Below are 16,449 nucleotides of genomic sequence, written 5' to 3'. Positions count from 1 at the left end.
TCCACTTCTTGCCCTCACCACAGGTTTGCAGAGCTTAAGTTTCTGCCTATATGCAGGAATCAGGTGGACTGTGACGCGGTCGGAGTGTCCCAGCGCAGCACGAGGGACAGCGTGATAAGCCCTGCTTACTGTAGTGTATCAGTGATTCAGCGTGTTCTCCTCTCTAGTCGAGCATTTAAATAAACTGTTTGAATTTCGAAAGTTCATGGTGGAGGTTTCCTTTGTTAAAGTCCCCAAAGACAAAGAGTCCAGGTTGATCCGCTCCACACGCCGTATCTGGTCAGCGAGTGTCTGCTGTGCCTCCTGCACGTTGCCCGCCGGCGGCATGTAAACACCAACCAGGATGAATGAAGTGAACTCATGGGGGGAGTAGAAGGGTTTGCAGTTGATGATAAAAGATTCCAGAGCAGGAGAACAGTGTTGCGGGATCACTGTTACATCGTTGAAGTAGAAGCAGATTCCTCCACCCTTCATCTTGCTGGACAGCTCTGTGCCGCGGTCCGCTCTGAGCAGCTTGGAAGCCCGCCAGCTGGAGCCCGGAGTCCGGTATCGATCCGCAGAGCCAGGTCTCCGTGAAGCACAAATGGAAGATGAAGAAAAGTCTCTGTTTCTTTTCACCAGCAGCTGAAGTTTGTCCAGTTTGTTGCACAGTGAGCGCATGTTGGAGAGAAAGATGCCTGGCAGCGGTGTGTGAGAACCACGCTTGCGGAGTCACACTAACGAGCCGGCCCGTTTTCCTCTCCTCCGGTGTCTCACACCGTGATTAAAGGTGAGCGCACCTTTGACTAGAATGTCCAGTAATTCCACAGAGGAGAGAAGAAAAGTTGGAAATAACTCCACTGGAGTTGTTCCACTGATGTTCCAGAGCTCATCTCTGGTGAAAGAGCTCCGGGAATTGCAACAGGAAAACCAATTTACGACAAAAAAAAAAAAAATAAAGAGCACCGAAACACTGAGGCAGCCAGCTGCGGCGCCATCTTGGATAATTTTCTCACGTCATGTATGTAGTTACATACATAACTTTCGCCTTATGTCAATCCCTACTGACCCCCAGAGTTCTTAGTCACTCGGAATCCTGTGAACTCGCGAGAAGATTATCTTGCACTGATCTCAGGATGACACCGGAACTTAAACATGCCGGGCGGGTTATCTAGGGTCACAGGTGACTTTGTTGGTATGAAGAGTCGACCTGCGCAAGCACGAGACAGTGTGATAATCTAGCTTGTTTTCACAATATTACCATGTGAGCAGTTAGAATGAAATTGTGTTGGTGGGATTTGGTCACAATTAACTAGTCTGTGTATGTGTGTGTGTGTGTGTGTGTGTGTGTGTGTGTGTGTGTGTGTGTGTGTGTGTGTGAATGAAGGAACATTTCACCTAGTAATTGTGTGGCTTAATTCATAGGAGCTCTAGAGCTCAATGGAAGAATTCATTTTCGGCTGCTATTCTTTTCCTTACACATTTTAGTAATACAAAAATAACGTAGTAACATAATAACCTATTCTTTTAAATACTTTTGACAACTGCACAGCTACTGTACTTTCACATACACCCCGTGCTCATCTGTTATAAGTAATACATCTTGTTTCTCCCCGGGCTGATTTCAGTACCAATATCAGACTAATAGAGAGAGTACACATAGGCTACCTTTACGTGTAGCATTGCTTTCACTGTCAGTGCATGCTTTTTGTTAGTAATTATCAAAAAAACAGGGTGATGACATCACTGTGACTGAGTTTTTTTGGCATGAGGAATAGATCCACAATTATCAAGACTTGTAGTAACGCGTAAATTGACTTTGACGTGTAAAATTGGTGAACTGCCCCTTTTACAGTGCCGTAGCGAGAGTGCCTGAGACATAAATCAGCCAGAGGATTAATCTCAACTCCTCCTGTCCCAACCTGCATACATTATTATGAAAAAACCTTTGGCCTATAGGTAAGTAGCTATTGTGATAAGTCATGAGAGCTGTAAGGTTAGTATCATCTATCTCTCTTCCTGTACCTCGGTGTGTCTCTCCCGACTCCTCTTCGATGCATACTATGTATTTTAATGTATGTTGCACCTACCAGAGAGCCTTTTGAAATTATACTGAAATCATCATTTCAAAAATATAATTTTTGAATTTCATATTTGAACAGGGTTGTACTAGGCTAATGTCTGCAAAAGCTGCCACCATGTGAAATGGTATTTTTTTCTGGGAATTTTCTTGTCTTTGTTTTCTAGAGGTGGTACACAACATATATATAGTGTAGTCTTAAGAAGTCGGGATCATGAGGTGGGGCGTGCGTGCACAAATCAAGATGAAAAAGTAAAGGATTCTAACTGAAAATTAATTCCAACAAAACATCACCCCAAAAAAATAAACAGTATCTTCAGTTTACTTCTGGTTCATTGTCTTTAACAAAACATTGAAAACCCGCGCTTTTCTCCACACTCCTGTCCTTTTGTTCTTTCCCACACGCCAGCTACCCTCAGGGTAATCAGCCTCATCTCTTCCAGCTGGGCGCAGCCTTCGGCACGGCCGCCCTGCTACGGGAATGGTAGTTCATTCTCCAGATGCCATGGTGGAGTGTAGTCCCTGCTGCAACCACTTAAAGGGGATGTACCTCCCATTAATGACACTCCCTCACATGACATTATAATATGTTTTTTGGGATGAGTCTTATTTTCCTTGCTACTATTAACACGAGGGCAATGTTCTTGTTGGACTGAATTACAGCTTGTGAAATGACTGATCTCCTCTGGGGAAGCAATGCCAAAATATGCAATAGATATTACTGTAATCTATTGAAGGAGACATATCCTGCTCATTTGAAGACTCATACTTAACAGGTCCACATGCTTTGATGTTAAAAAAGCATATAATTTCTCCTGTACCGCCCTGTCTGAAACGTTCTGTTTTAGTGCCTGTCTCTTTAAGACCCCCCCATCCAAACCAGACCAATCTTAGCCCAGGTTAGGAATAAAGTTTGTTTCAAACATTTTTTTGCAAACCCCTCCCGGGACATAGTCTTCATTTATGAATTGATGTGGGATGTGGTGGTAGGCGTGCTAAGGCCATGTGAGGGAGACATCCATTTGGTGTGATGACGTTCCGGAACATCCAAACGGGTTGTATTGATTGGTATTTATTCATTACTGGAATCGGTGGGCCTTTGGGGGTTGGTAGACATGCCAGAAAGCCACATTAACGTGTAGAAGTGTCACACATTTGTCCACATCATAGTTTATTTTCATCTTCACTGCTTGGTATCTAACTCTCCTGTCATTTCAGATACTCCCACATCGTCAGATCATTACCCTCACCTGATTCTGCTTGCCCTCACCTGCAGCACCTCCCCTCTTCAGCCACTCACTATTTTAGCCTGTCACATTCTGTTGTTCCCTGCCAGATTGTCTTGTGTGTTTTGCCAAGTTTTCCCGCGTTTCCATAGTTAGCCTGATTTACCTCTGTTCTGACCTTGCCTGCCTTTCAACCTCGGATTACCTGCCTGCTCCCTTTCGGATTTGTTTGCCTCCCTGATCGCCATCCCTGGTTCAGACTCCTGCCTGCCCTCATCTACGCATCCCCTGCCTGCCCCTCTGGGATTGTTTGCCAGCTGACTGATCCCCCTGCTATGACCTTGCCTGAACTATTGATTAAAGCTACCAGTCTCCCCAACGTTGTTTGAGTTGTGCTTTTGGGTTCCATCGAACACCGGTACCAGTAACCGTTAGAAGACAACTTATCAAAGTGGAATTCTCATTTTCTCCACACCCTTTTAAAGAAACACATGCACAATCTACTGTACATTTTTTTGTATACTTTTGTTTTGGATAGTCACATTAGTCATAGCTTTTTCTTTAACATAATTTTGGCTGAACTAGTATTTGTATTAAGAACAATCAGACTCTTCCATTTTAGGTATTCATCACATACTAAAATACCGAAGACAAATACAGTGTCTAAATTAACTAAATTAGAATCCAAAAAAATCAGGCTTTTTGTCAATGTTCTGTTCTCCAAGCATATCTTGTTAACATCACCGTCAGACTAATATTTAGGTACCAACGTAATAAAAGATAGGGATGCATCAACAAGGCATTTTCATGGGAGAAAATGCCTTGTTGATGCTAGAAGTCGGAGGAGAATGGGCCGACTGATTCAAGCTGATAGAAGAGCAATTTTGACTGAAATTTTGTCTGATGAGTCTCGATTTCTGTTGAGACATTCAGATGGTAGAGTCAGAATTTTGGCATAAGCAGAATGAGAACATGCATCATGCATTGTTACCACTGTGCAGGCTGCTGGTGGTGGTGTAATGGTGTAGTGGATGTTTTCTTGGCACACTTTAGGCCCCTTAGTGCCAATTGGGCATCGTTTAAATGCAACGGCCTACCTGAGCATTGTTTCTGACCATGTCCTTCCCTTTATGGCCACCATGTACCCATCCTCTGATGTCTACTTCCAGCAGACTAATGCACCATGTCACAAAGCTCGAATCATTTCAAATTGGTTTTTTGAACATGACAATGAGTTCACTGTACTTAAAAGGCCCCCACAGTCACCAGATCTCAACCCAATAGACTATCTTTGGGATGTGTTGGAACGGGAGCCCTGGATGTGCATCCCACAAAACTCCATCAACTGCAAGATGCTATCCTATCAATATGGGCCAACATTTCTAAAGAATGCTTACAGCACCTTGTTGATCTGAATGAAAGATCATTAGCGCACTGGTACAGCTCTTCTCCCGGGTGGGATTCCCAGAGGAAATCCTCACCGACCAGGGGACGAATTTCACAATGAAACAGCTTCATCATCAGCTGGGCATCACTACTATCCGGACAACACCATACCACCCACAAACCGATGGGTTGGTAGAACGATTTAATCAAACCCTGAAAAACATGCTGCGCAAATTTGTCAGTGATACTGGGAAAGATTGGGATAAGTGGTTGCCATTTTTTCACACGGACCATTTGGATATTTTGTCTCTGAGAACCTCAAAACAGGCAAATAACTAGTCTGAAAAAATATGGAAAAATATTTCAATTGATTTGACAAAACCCCATTCTCTAGCGGGTTACAATACTACACTTTAGTTTCCCTTTAACTGTTTCTGAGAGCTGCCATCACTGTGTAAATCCTCAAACTGCACAACTCTACTAACACGCAGTGAAACTTTTTTCATGATTTTAGCTCGTTAGCATGTTAGCTTGTTTTGGTTGCTGGTGTTGCCACTAGAGAAAATACGAGCGGCTAAACCAACTTTGCAATAAATCATTTTCTGAACATTTTTCCAAAACCAAAAACCTTTCAAACAGACACAGCTCCTCTCTTGGGCACAAGTTGTGTTGGTGTAGCAAAATTGTTGGGCTGTCTTGGCTGACACACATTTTCAATCTTGAATGGGGGTGGGGATTGGTGCTAAGGTCGGTGGTTCCCATTTTCATAAAGGGGAAAGACTGTGCTCGTCCTATCAGGGTATCACACTGCTCAGCATTCCATGGAAAGCTTATGCTAGGGCAGGGGTGTCAAACTGATTTCAGGTTCGGGCCAGATGATCAAATGTGGGCCAGGCCATTAAAATCATAGGGAGGGGTGCCGTGAACAATCCGGTCAACCTGATTCCTGATATCAATTAATCTATAACAGATCAGTTTTTCTTCAACCATAGCTGAAGAGAAAGACTGTTTGTAAAATTCTTTATCAGTCTTCAACGTTTAGCCCAATGCTTGTCTACTCAAAAAAAGCTCCAAGGAATGGTCAAAGTTAACAGTGTCTTCCCATGAACTAGTTACGAAAGAATATAGTGATTTTGCATGTCAAATTTAACTGGGGCTACAAATCATCGTAACTTATATGATGAGAATGGGACAACGTAGCTAGTTAGACATTCGTCCCTCACCGCTACGTTGGCTAAACACACAAATGACCTCTACAGAAATTAGACAGCAGATTCATTAGATATGCAGCTCACCCCTCTCCAGAAAAACCCTTAGACTACCAGAGACAAGGAACATAGACAGAAGATAATTGTAACATGTAAAAAAGTCTTAACTCATTGGGTTCATTTGGAAGAAAAGTATTACGACTATATAGCGGGTGAAATAAGTATTGAACACGTCACCATTTTCTCAGTAAATATATTTCCAAAGGAGCTATTGACATGAGATTTTCAAGTAATACATACATACATGTATTACTCCTTTGGTGTTCAATACCTATTTCACCCGCTGTATGAGTTGTATTGTACACTATTAGTGATATCCAAGGGAAATGACAAAAGGAAAATGGGACAGTTTGGCCCAAAATTATGAAAAAACTTTCTGTCTGCTGCTATAATAATCTCGAAAAATGTGTCCTTTTGTTAAGAGAACAATCTGGTAGAGGTTTGGAGTCATACTATAATAATTCTAAAAGAGCGGTGGCTGATGGAAAATGTTCTGGGTAAAACAATCAAATTAATTTCAGCAAACATCATTGTGATTTAATTCAAAACAATTATGGGATCAAAAACTCTACTTTGCAGTTAATCATTATTCCAAAATGGAAAAAACCTGTGAATAACACTTTTACAATTTTATTTTGATCACCCTCATAGGCAGTATAATATATAAATATCAAATAATAATCAGAATGGTATAATACTGTATGTACTAGTAGTCCTCTCGTCTGCTTGTATGGCAAAAAAATCTTTAATTCCCCCAGAATATCATAAATATCATTTTTATTTAACCAGCTATTGGCTACAGTGCAATCTTGAGATATCCCCTGACAGGACGTGCGCATAACAAGCAGGGATGTGCAGGAAAAGCATATATTTTGCGGAAGTTGAATCATCCTGAAAGTGCTTTTAATTTCAGGAAAAAACCCCAAAATGTAATTTGTGCAGTGTGCCAATCTTTATTTTGTCTTAACATACATGATGATGACACCCAGATTGTTCAAATAGACTTTATGGTTGCAGAGATGTAACCTTTTTTTTATCAGTGCAACTCTTGAGCAGTGGCCTAAAGAACGGCTTTGTTCTAAATGGTGAGGATCGCATTAGAAGTAGTAGGAGAGGAAGCTGTAGCAAAAGGGATATGATTATGATTGTGAAAAGGGTAGCATTAGGTTCTTTTAAAGAGATGAGTTTTGAGCCTTGTATGATAAAACGAGGAGTGGCTCTGCAGTGCTGACTGGGGTAAGAAGGTAAATCGACTTTGGAAATGAAGGGGGGAAGTGATCAGGAGAAGCAGCAGAGTGAAAGTTAAGTAGTTGAATAGCATTCCTTCTTCCTCCATGCTGTGAGATCATCCTCTCCGTTTCTCTCCAAGGAGATGGAGATTAGTTTTGGAATGCTGATGGGACAAGGAGGTAATTCAGAGACTTTACATGCCAATCCAATATATTTTCCTTCCCAAACCGCAATGAGGTGGTCAAAATTAATTTCACAAACATAGGTTCATAGGCACTAGCAGCTTACGGATTCTCTAAATAAAGTCTTAACATTCACACTGCCATTATATTTCAAATTGTCCTCCTCTCCTTCTGATATGCAATGGTTCTGTTATAATCACCCAGTAGGTCAACAAACACACTTTTCTTGATTAATTCAATTCAATTCATTTTATTTTGTATAGCCAAAAATCGCAAATTACAAATTTGCCTCAGAGGGCTGAACAGTCTGTACACATGCAACATCCTCTGTCCCGAGACCCTCACATCGGCACAGGAAAAACTCCCCAAAATATGAAAAAACCCTTCAATGGGGAAAAAAGGGAAGAAACCTTAGGGAGAACGTCTGAGGAGGGATCCCTCTCCCGGGAAGGACAGACTGCAATGGATGTCATGTGTACAGAATCAACAATGTAAAAGATGTACAATACATTCAATTTCTCTAACAGAAATGATACAAGTAATTGCAAGTAGCAGAACAAGTGTACGGCAGTGTCACTGCAGGGACAACCACCATCAGGTCGAACCACCATCCACAGAGGCTTCTGTGGGGAGGGAGAGCAGAAAGATGTTGGTTTATGATGACAGTAATATGAATCATATTTAAAGTAATGATGATGGCAGCAGCAGGTGTCAGCAGAGCCATGCCAGGAGTCAGAACCGGGGTCCGCACGAAACTATGATCCACGGAGACCTGCTAGGCGAGAAAGCACAAAGAACTCCCGGAAAGAAGCTTAATTGATGTACATTAATAAAACATGGATGATTGTGTAAGGAGAGAGTGTGAGAGTGAGAGAGGGGCTCGGTGTGTCCTAAGAAGTCCCCCGGCAGTCTAAGCCTAAGATTAATTGGCAGTCAGTATGTTTTTTGTCATGAATACTTGTCACAGAACACAGCTATGATATCAGTTAAACTTTTGGAACATGGCTGATGAAATCAATGAATTAGTTAAACAAAATGTAGCCCTCCTTTTGACCTTGACAAAGGCAGGACATAGCTATTCTACTCGTCCTTTTCTTACCTCTGTTCTTTGGTTGCACCCCCATTGGGTGAATGTCCAAATATGCAGCCTTTTTTCACTGAAAGTGATTAAGGATGAAAAAGAACGAAAGTTACACACAGTTCTATGGATCCTGATGACCACCAGAGCTCTTGGTCACTTGGAATCCTGTGAACGTGCAAGAAGTTTCCGTAGTACTGAACTCAGGATGATACTAGAACTTATAGAGAACAGAGATCCTCCAAGGTCACAGGTGACTTTGTTGGTATAAAGACCTGTGTTAGACAGAAGATAATCCAGTGTTAAGTACAGCCTTTGGCGGCCATCTAGCATTCACAGAACTGAAGTTACATACGTAACTTTAGTGTGTGTCTCACCACTCGGACAGGCTCAGAGCACAGCGAATTTCAAACAGCAGTGGCTCCTCAGGTCCATTATGATGGGACTGACATGGTTCTAATGAAGCTGCTGTAACTCTGGGAACAAAGCTGAGCCGGTTCTGTAGAAGAGAGTCTCCTGATACCAGGATGACTGACAGCTCCCGGGTAGTCATAGACAGCGGGAGCAGGGGATTCCAGCACTGATGCACCCTTGATTTGTTTGATGGTGTGTTTATTTGAAACCTCACAATAATATCAAAGTCCCAGTCTCAGTTATAAAACCACAATGTTTAGAATAACTATTGGTGCATATTTTTAAAAGTATATTTTACCTCCAAAGGTTTCACGCGGGTAGATTACGTTTTTTTTCTGTTGTTGTTCCATGGTGCGCAAATAATCCAGTTTGTCTCCAGAAACCACAGCTATGTCATCCAGCTTGTTTTTCTTTAGTAACTCTTTCTACTTCATGAATAGTTCATTTCGATCACACATTCAGTAACTGTAAACATAGGTGTGTGTAATGACTGACATCACTATTATCACCTTGGAAGGCTCCTCTACGTAGAGTGTCACAATGTTGTATGATAAAATCTGAAAATAAATAGAGGATGATTTTGGGTTGTATCTTGAGATTAAAATGGCAGCAACCTGAAAGGATGACAGAGAAAATGTAATTACAGGCTGGGTATAGGTAAAGCCAGATTAAGCGTCATGGTGAGAGGATTAAGGGATTTTAAAGCTTCGTCTTTTGTTCTTTTTTCTACTCATAATACTGCAAGCCATAAACGCTAACACCTTCCATTCATCCACACAAAGGAGAGGGGTGGAGATGGCTGGCTGTCTGTACAATACAAGCAAAGAGCAAAAGGTAAGGGAGACTCTCCATGCCAGGAATAGAAACACATTTTTGTGTGTTGATTAGCTGAAGGTGTTGGCTGTATTTGCATTCCTTTGCAGCAGCTCAACAAGTTTGCCACCACCCAAACATTCATGAGTAAGAACAGTGGTGTCTGTTAATGCCCAGCATCTTGATACTGTAACTGTAACTTCCGGTTTGATGGGGTTAGACATTGCTATACACAGTGCCATCTATCTCCTAGGAGAGCACACCCACAGGCGGAATCCATACTCCTCGATGAGTCACTCAAGACTCAGGTTTCTGTGTGGATTATCTTCCTGTTGTAATCATTCAGTGCACACATATGACAAACAAGGAAGAAATTCACATTTCACAAGAATCCCTTCTCATTCCCGGTGGCTTGTTCAATGACACCCTTTAGCATTACATTTCACACATCACACACATCCTATGTGAATCACTTGTGTCATTATTTGACATTCAGAGCAACTAGTGTTAGAAAATAAAAGACTGTAGGGCCACCGGGAGATAAGGTTGTAGCCTACGGGATAAAAAAACACAGGACATTCACCCACTATTCATGTCCAGTGTGACACGCCCGTTACGCAACAGAGGTTATCATTTTCAACCCAAACCACAATCTTTTCCTAAGATCATTGTAGCAGAGGCGACTCCTCTGCGCGGATTCCCAAAGGAGTGACACACAGACACCAGGCAGGTTTTCGCTCGCTCCTCGGCCTCGCCCCTGAGCGTCGGGTTCAGAACCTCTCCTCCAGTCCTGCTCACTGATTTTAAAACACAGGCTGAGGCTCCTCAGCTGTGCTCGTTAGCGGCCGGCACAGTTCCCTGAACCCCTCCCGCCAGTTCCCCCCCCCCTCTGCAGCTGAGCTAATCACACCCCACCACCACATACCCCCACCGCCCGACTTAGGCCGGGGAGCCCCCCCCCCTCTCCTTTTGAGGGCGGGAGAGGAAGTCGGCCACGACCATCTGCGTCCCGGGCCTATGGATCACCTTGAAGTTAAAAGGCTGTAAAGCTAGATGCCACAGAGTGATCCGAGCGTTGGTATCCTTCATGCGGTGGAGCCACTGCAGCGGAGCGTGATCCGAGCAGAGGATGAATGAGCGTCCCAGGAGGTAGTACCGCAGGGAGTCGACCGCCCACCGGATGGCCAGGCACTCCTTTTCTACAGTGCTGTACCTGGCCTCTCTCTCAGATAACGTCCGGCTGATGTAGAGGACCGGGCGGTCCACCCCCTGCACCTGCTGGGACAAAACGGCCCCCAGCCCTCTGCTCGACGCATCAGTCTGCAAGATAAAAGGGAGAGAAAAGTCAGGTGTATGGAGAAGTGGTTCCCCGCAGAGAGCCTGTTTTACCCCCTCAACCGCCCATTGGCACCGCTCGGTCTACTGGACCGGATCTGAGGCACCTTTCCGGGTTAGGTCAGTTAAGGGGCTGGTCAGCTCCGCAAAGCCCGGGATGAACCTCCTGTAGTACCCTGCCAGCCCCAGAAACTGCCTCACCTCTTTTTTAGTCTTGGGACGTGGGCAGGCCGCAATAGCCGCGGTCTTGTCTACCTGAGGGCGGACCTGCCCACCCCCCAAGTAGTACCCCAGATACCGTACCTCCCTATGCCCAACTGCACACTTCCCCGGGTTGGCGGTGAGCCCGGCCTGCCTCAGGGATTCCAGCACCGCGCCCACCTGCCACACATGCTCCGCCCAGGTGGTGCTGTGTATGATCACATCATCCAGGTAGGCAGCAGCATATGCAGCATGCGGACGAAGCACCCGGTCAATGAGGCGTTGGAAGGTGGCCGGGGCCCCGAACAACCCAAAGGTAAGCATGGCGAATTGGTATAACCCAAACGGAGTGGAGAAAGCCGTCCCTTGGACTCTGGCGATAAGGGAATCTCCCAGTAGCCCTTGGTTAATTCCAGTGTCGTAAAAAAATGTGCGGTGCCCAATCGGTCCAGGAGTTCGTCGACCCGGGGCATCGGGTAGGCATCGAAGCGTGACACGTCATTCACCCTGCGATAGTCCACACAGAACCGCACAGACCCATCCTTCTTAGCGACCAGGACGATGGGGCTGCACCAGGCGCTGTTGGACCCCCATCTCCAGCATCGCCGCTAATTCTCGCTGAACAATTTTTCTCTTGTGTTCAGGTAACCTGTAGGGCCGTGTTCGCACTGTCACGCCTGGGGACGTCTTGATGTGGTGCGCTATGAGGTCCTCGCAACCTGGCAGGAGGGAGAACACATCGCTAAACTGATTTTGCAACCGGGCTAAGTCTGCTTTCTGGGTCGCAGAGAGATGGGCATCGAAATTGAGCCGGGTCGGATCGGTGGACTTTGGGACCTCGGGCCCCAGCTCCTCTCTCTCAGCTACTGCGGACACCAGTGAAACAGACTCCGCCTCCCTGCATCGTTTGAGGAGGTTGAGGTGGTAGATCTGTGTAGCTCCGCCCCGGTCAGATCGCACCACCTCATAGTCGATGTCCCCCACCCGCCGTGTGACCTCGAAGGGCCCTTGCCACCTGGCGAGGAGTTTTGAGCTGGAGGAAGGAAGCAATACAAGTACTTTTTCTCCCGGTGTAAATTGTCTCAGCTTTGCTCCTCTGTTGTACAGCCGTTGTTGACGCTCCTGGGCCTCGAGCAAATTCTCACGTGACAACTCACCCAGTGTGTGGAGTTTGGCTCGCAGGTCCAGGACGTATTGAATCTCGTTCTTACTGGGGCTCGGACCCTCCTCCCAGTGTTCCTTAAGCAGGTCGACCACCCCCAGTACGTTAGCTTTTATTGTAGCGTTGCAGGTTGTCCTCGCTCGCTCCTCGGCCTCGCCCCTGAGCGTCGGGTTCAGAACCCCTCCTCCAGTCCTGCTCACTGATTTTAAAACACAGGAGAGACAATCAGGCTGATGCTCCTCAGCTGGGCTCGTTAGCGGCCGGCACCGTTCCCTGAACCCCTCCCCCCAGTTCCCTCCCCCCCTCTGCAGCTGAGCTAATCACACCCCACCACGACAATCATGTCGTTAGTTGGAAATATGAACGTGTTTGACACAATGGATGCTGCTGAGGAACGTCAAATCCAACGTCCATCTTGAATCACACTGGACTCTTCTTCAATGATCATGACTGATGAATGGTGTGTTGGTAAAACAGTTTTCAGAGGTTCTTTTTACTTTTTTCTTACCCAAAAGGATATGTAAAGTATGTCAACACACAGGTCTGCATTCAGTGCAGCCTCCTTTCTAAACATAATCAGCATAGACAAAAGAATCTTCTGGTTAAGACTCTGCTTCTGCAGAATGTTAAATTACAGACGTCTTGAGAGGCTAACGGCCTAAAAACCTGACTACTCCCCAATGTTAAATCCTTCAGCTTTCTCAAAGCGAAAAAAAACATTTAACACCCCAAACGCCTAGTTGCATCTTAGCAGCAAGCAAGGGAGATAAAACCAAAACGTTAAATAGGACGTTGCCTCCCACCCCTGCTTTTCCTCTTTCTCATTAAAGTGTGTGAGTGAGACGCGATGAAGCAACAGACCACCATGAGGGAGCGATGGGAGCCTTGCTATTGGTTTTCTCTTTCTGTTTTCTGCTTTTGTTTTCAACGGGTTCTCAGGCAGTATTTTCTTCTGATGAACACACAATAACTGAATTGCAGTGGGGTGGTGATGTTTTCAATTTCAGCTGCAGCAGAGGGCTTTGAAGACAATCTGGTTAGAAGTGATGAATTCATAGCCAGGGGCTTTAATATATCTAATATTGGTGATGTGGCAAAGAAAAGTGTGTAGAGTATTCAATAGGAATGAAAAAAAAGAAAAAGATGGTGAGATCTTTCTCGTTTTTCTCTCCATTAAGAATGTTTAACAGCAAATTTTAGCCATAATGTGTCTCCCAGGACTAACTAGATAGCTTTTTACGTTCATGGCCTCATAGTTTGGATGTACTGAATATCAAAACACTGACATTGCAACAAAAACAGGAATACAATGAAACGATCTCTAACAAATAAAGTGTATGCAGGGCTGGACTGGTAATCTGGCATAACAGGCAAATGCCCGGTGGGCGGTCGATAGGCCTATACAATATTTTTATTTTTTATTTTTTGCTTTCGACCGGCCCATAAAGCAGGGACAGCGGCCCATTGGTTCATTTTCTATACTGACACTGGGCTGGCCCAATCATCTCCTAGCAGGCTCCACCCCTCCTTCTCCGTGTGTCAGTCAGATGCATTCAGTGGCTCAGAGCCAGAAAGAAATGTGTGGATTAGGATGGAGAAACAAAAAGGTAAGAGCTAGGGGGGTGCGGGGAAATTGCGGGCCAAAAAAAATAAAAAATCTAGAGGTTGATGTCTCAACATGTTCAAAAATAACTGACATGTTTAGTGCTGTAGCTTCAGTTTCCAAAACTACTACAGTACCTGATGACATGTTGCAGAAACAGCAGGTGATCATAGCACATGGAAGAGGAGAGGTGCCATAGCAATAGCCATAGCCATAGCGGTGCTTGCGGCTCGCAGGCAGCAGAGGAGAAGGTGCAGCAGGTGCCTGAGTCTGACAGTGAAGTCAAGGAGGGACAGAGTGAGCAGGAGAGTGAAATTGAAACGGTAAGCAAGCATGGTAGCTACATGAACAGGGAGGGAGTGTTATTCAGGGCGGGTGCATGAGGATAGTGTGTGTGGGCCTGGCTGGGGCTGGGCCACAACGAAGATGATGTTGATTTAACAGTTACCTAAATTAATGAATATTATAATAAGGCAACAAACATAATCGCCGGTCGTTGCTATTATAAAGTCTGAGTGTCAGGTTGTCATTTGTCAAATTGTCACTTAAAGGTTACTGCAATGGCCACTCAGTTAGCTAAAGTCAAATAACACAGCATAAGCTGTTTTGCACTGTTTTTGTAGCTAGCAGAGTTGAGAGTTCACTTATTCAATTGCAACTTCGGATATTGTAATGTCACCATTTAAAACTTAGAACGGCCGTCGACGGCCTTCTTCTCTAGAAAAAAACTTAAATGATGCCATTTGATTATTTTAATTATTACTCGCCCACAACGAGTTACATGTTAGAAGAGGTAGCTAACGTATGTTATTTGGGGGTTAAAAACCCGCTTTGCATTTTAAAAGCTATATATTCAAATAACTAGATATTTTCTAATGTTTCTTCTAAATTTCCAACATCATCAATATGCAATATTACGGCAAGTGAATTCTCTAAATTTTATATATATATATATATTATCAGGACGATTTGTGTGAGTAATTTGTTTGTATAGGTTTTTTATGGGAAGTATCTCAACATTTAGAGGTAAATGTTGTTTGGTGTCATACTAAAAGAGGGGTTTGTGCTCTTTAAAGGGATAGTTCACCCAAAAATGAAATTGTGTCATCATTTACTCACCCCCAAGTTGTTTCAAACCTGTATGAATTTCTTTATTCTGCTAAACAAAAAAAAAGATATTTTGAAGAATGTCGGTAATCAGACAGTTGATGGACCCCATTGACTTCCATAGTATTGTTTTTTCCTACTCTGGAAGTCAATGGGGTCCATCAATTGTCTGATTACCGACATTCTTCAAAATATCTTTCAATATTATATATATAATAGTTTTGTGTAGGCCCTCCTCCACTGCCAGCTTTGATCACCAGGGACTAGGAGTCAGTCAAGAGAGAGTGAGTACACTGGTCCATTGCACTTACAGTAGTTCTCAGCTTTGTATGGGTTTTTGGGAACGGAACAGTAGATTTGCATATCTACAGGGACCGCAAGGATAGTGTACTGGTTGGTAGTTGTGTCCGACCGATTGTGGTGGGCCGGTCTGAGCAAAAATGCCAGGGCCCTTTTTTTGTCCCAGTCCAGCCCTGAGTGTATGTATGGCACTTGGTTTGTGATGCTCAAAATGCTACAAATACATTGGAATTTCTCTTTCCAGAAATCATGGTGAATGGACTGTCGCCGAAATCATCTCCTGTTTAAGAAAACAGTTATAAACCAAATAATACTGTATCAGTTCAAGGAACCCTCTTCTGATACTTCCAACCTTGGATTCATTAAGGATTTACTCTGAAGGTCAGTGTTTCAAACTTTGGCAGAAAGCAAATACAATACCAATGACATACATAGTCTTGATGCTGATCTAGACTTTGAGAAAGAATGCTGGATAGCTGGATGCTTGGCTGTCACAGGCATCATCTTGCCTGTTCCCTGTTGACTTTCTGGCCTGTAATTGCGGCCAGCTCACAGGCTACAAGATCTGATTTGGCAATTGCCAAATCGAACTATCTAGTATCTCAATGGAAAGCTCCACCTTTAACAGAATTAAGTTCACATGATATAAGTTTTCACTTAACTATTTGAATGCAGAATGTGGTCATTTGGTAATGATTGATGAATAGAAAATATTTGTATGGTTCTTAAGAGCAGACAGAAATTCGTTGATTGGTCCTCAAAGAGTGTGCCTGGTCTTTCTTTGAGGGCCTCAGATATAGATGCGTGCCATGCAGCCCTCATTACTAACCAAGTTGTATTTAGTGCCAGACATCCTCAAATGGTGCAGAGAAGGAGAGTAGGAGGAGAGGCAGTCAAGTCCAACACACACAGGCCTTTTACTCAGGGTGATTTTTACTGATAATGTCTCAAATGACATGACTTTCACATGAAGTCTGGCAGCAGAGCCCATTTACAAACCTCGGGCATAGAGTCTGAAAGACTTGGGTATTTACCGGACAGGGTGAAATTAGGTGGAAAGTGTAGGAGGTTTGACCCCATTTTAG

This window comes from Pungitius pungitius, chromosome 10, assembly GCF_949316345.1.
Source record: "Pungitius pungitius chromosome 10, fPunPun2.1, whole genome shotgun sequence".
Classification (NCBI taxonomy): Eukaryota; Metazoa; Chordata; class Actinopteri; order Perciformes; family Gasterosteidae; genus Pungitius; species Pungitius pungitius.
Note: the sequence above shows the minus strand (reverse complement) of the source record.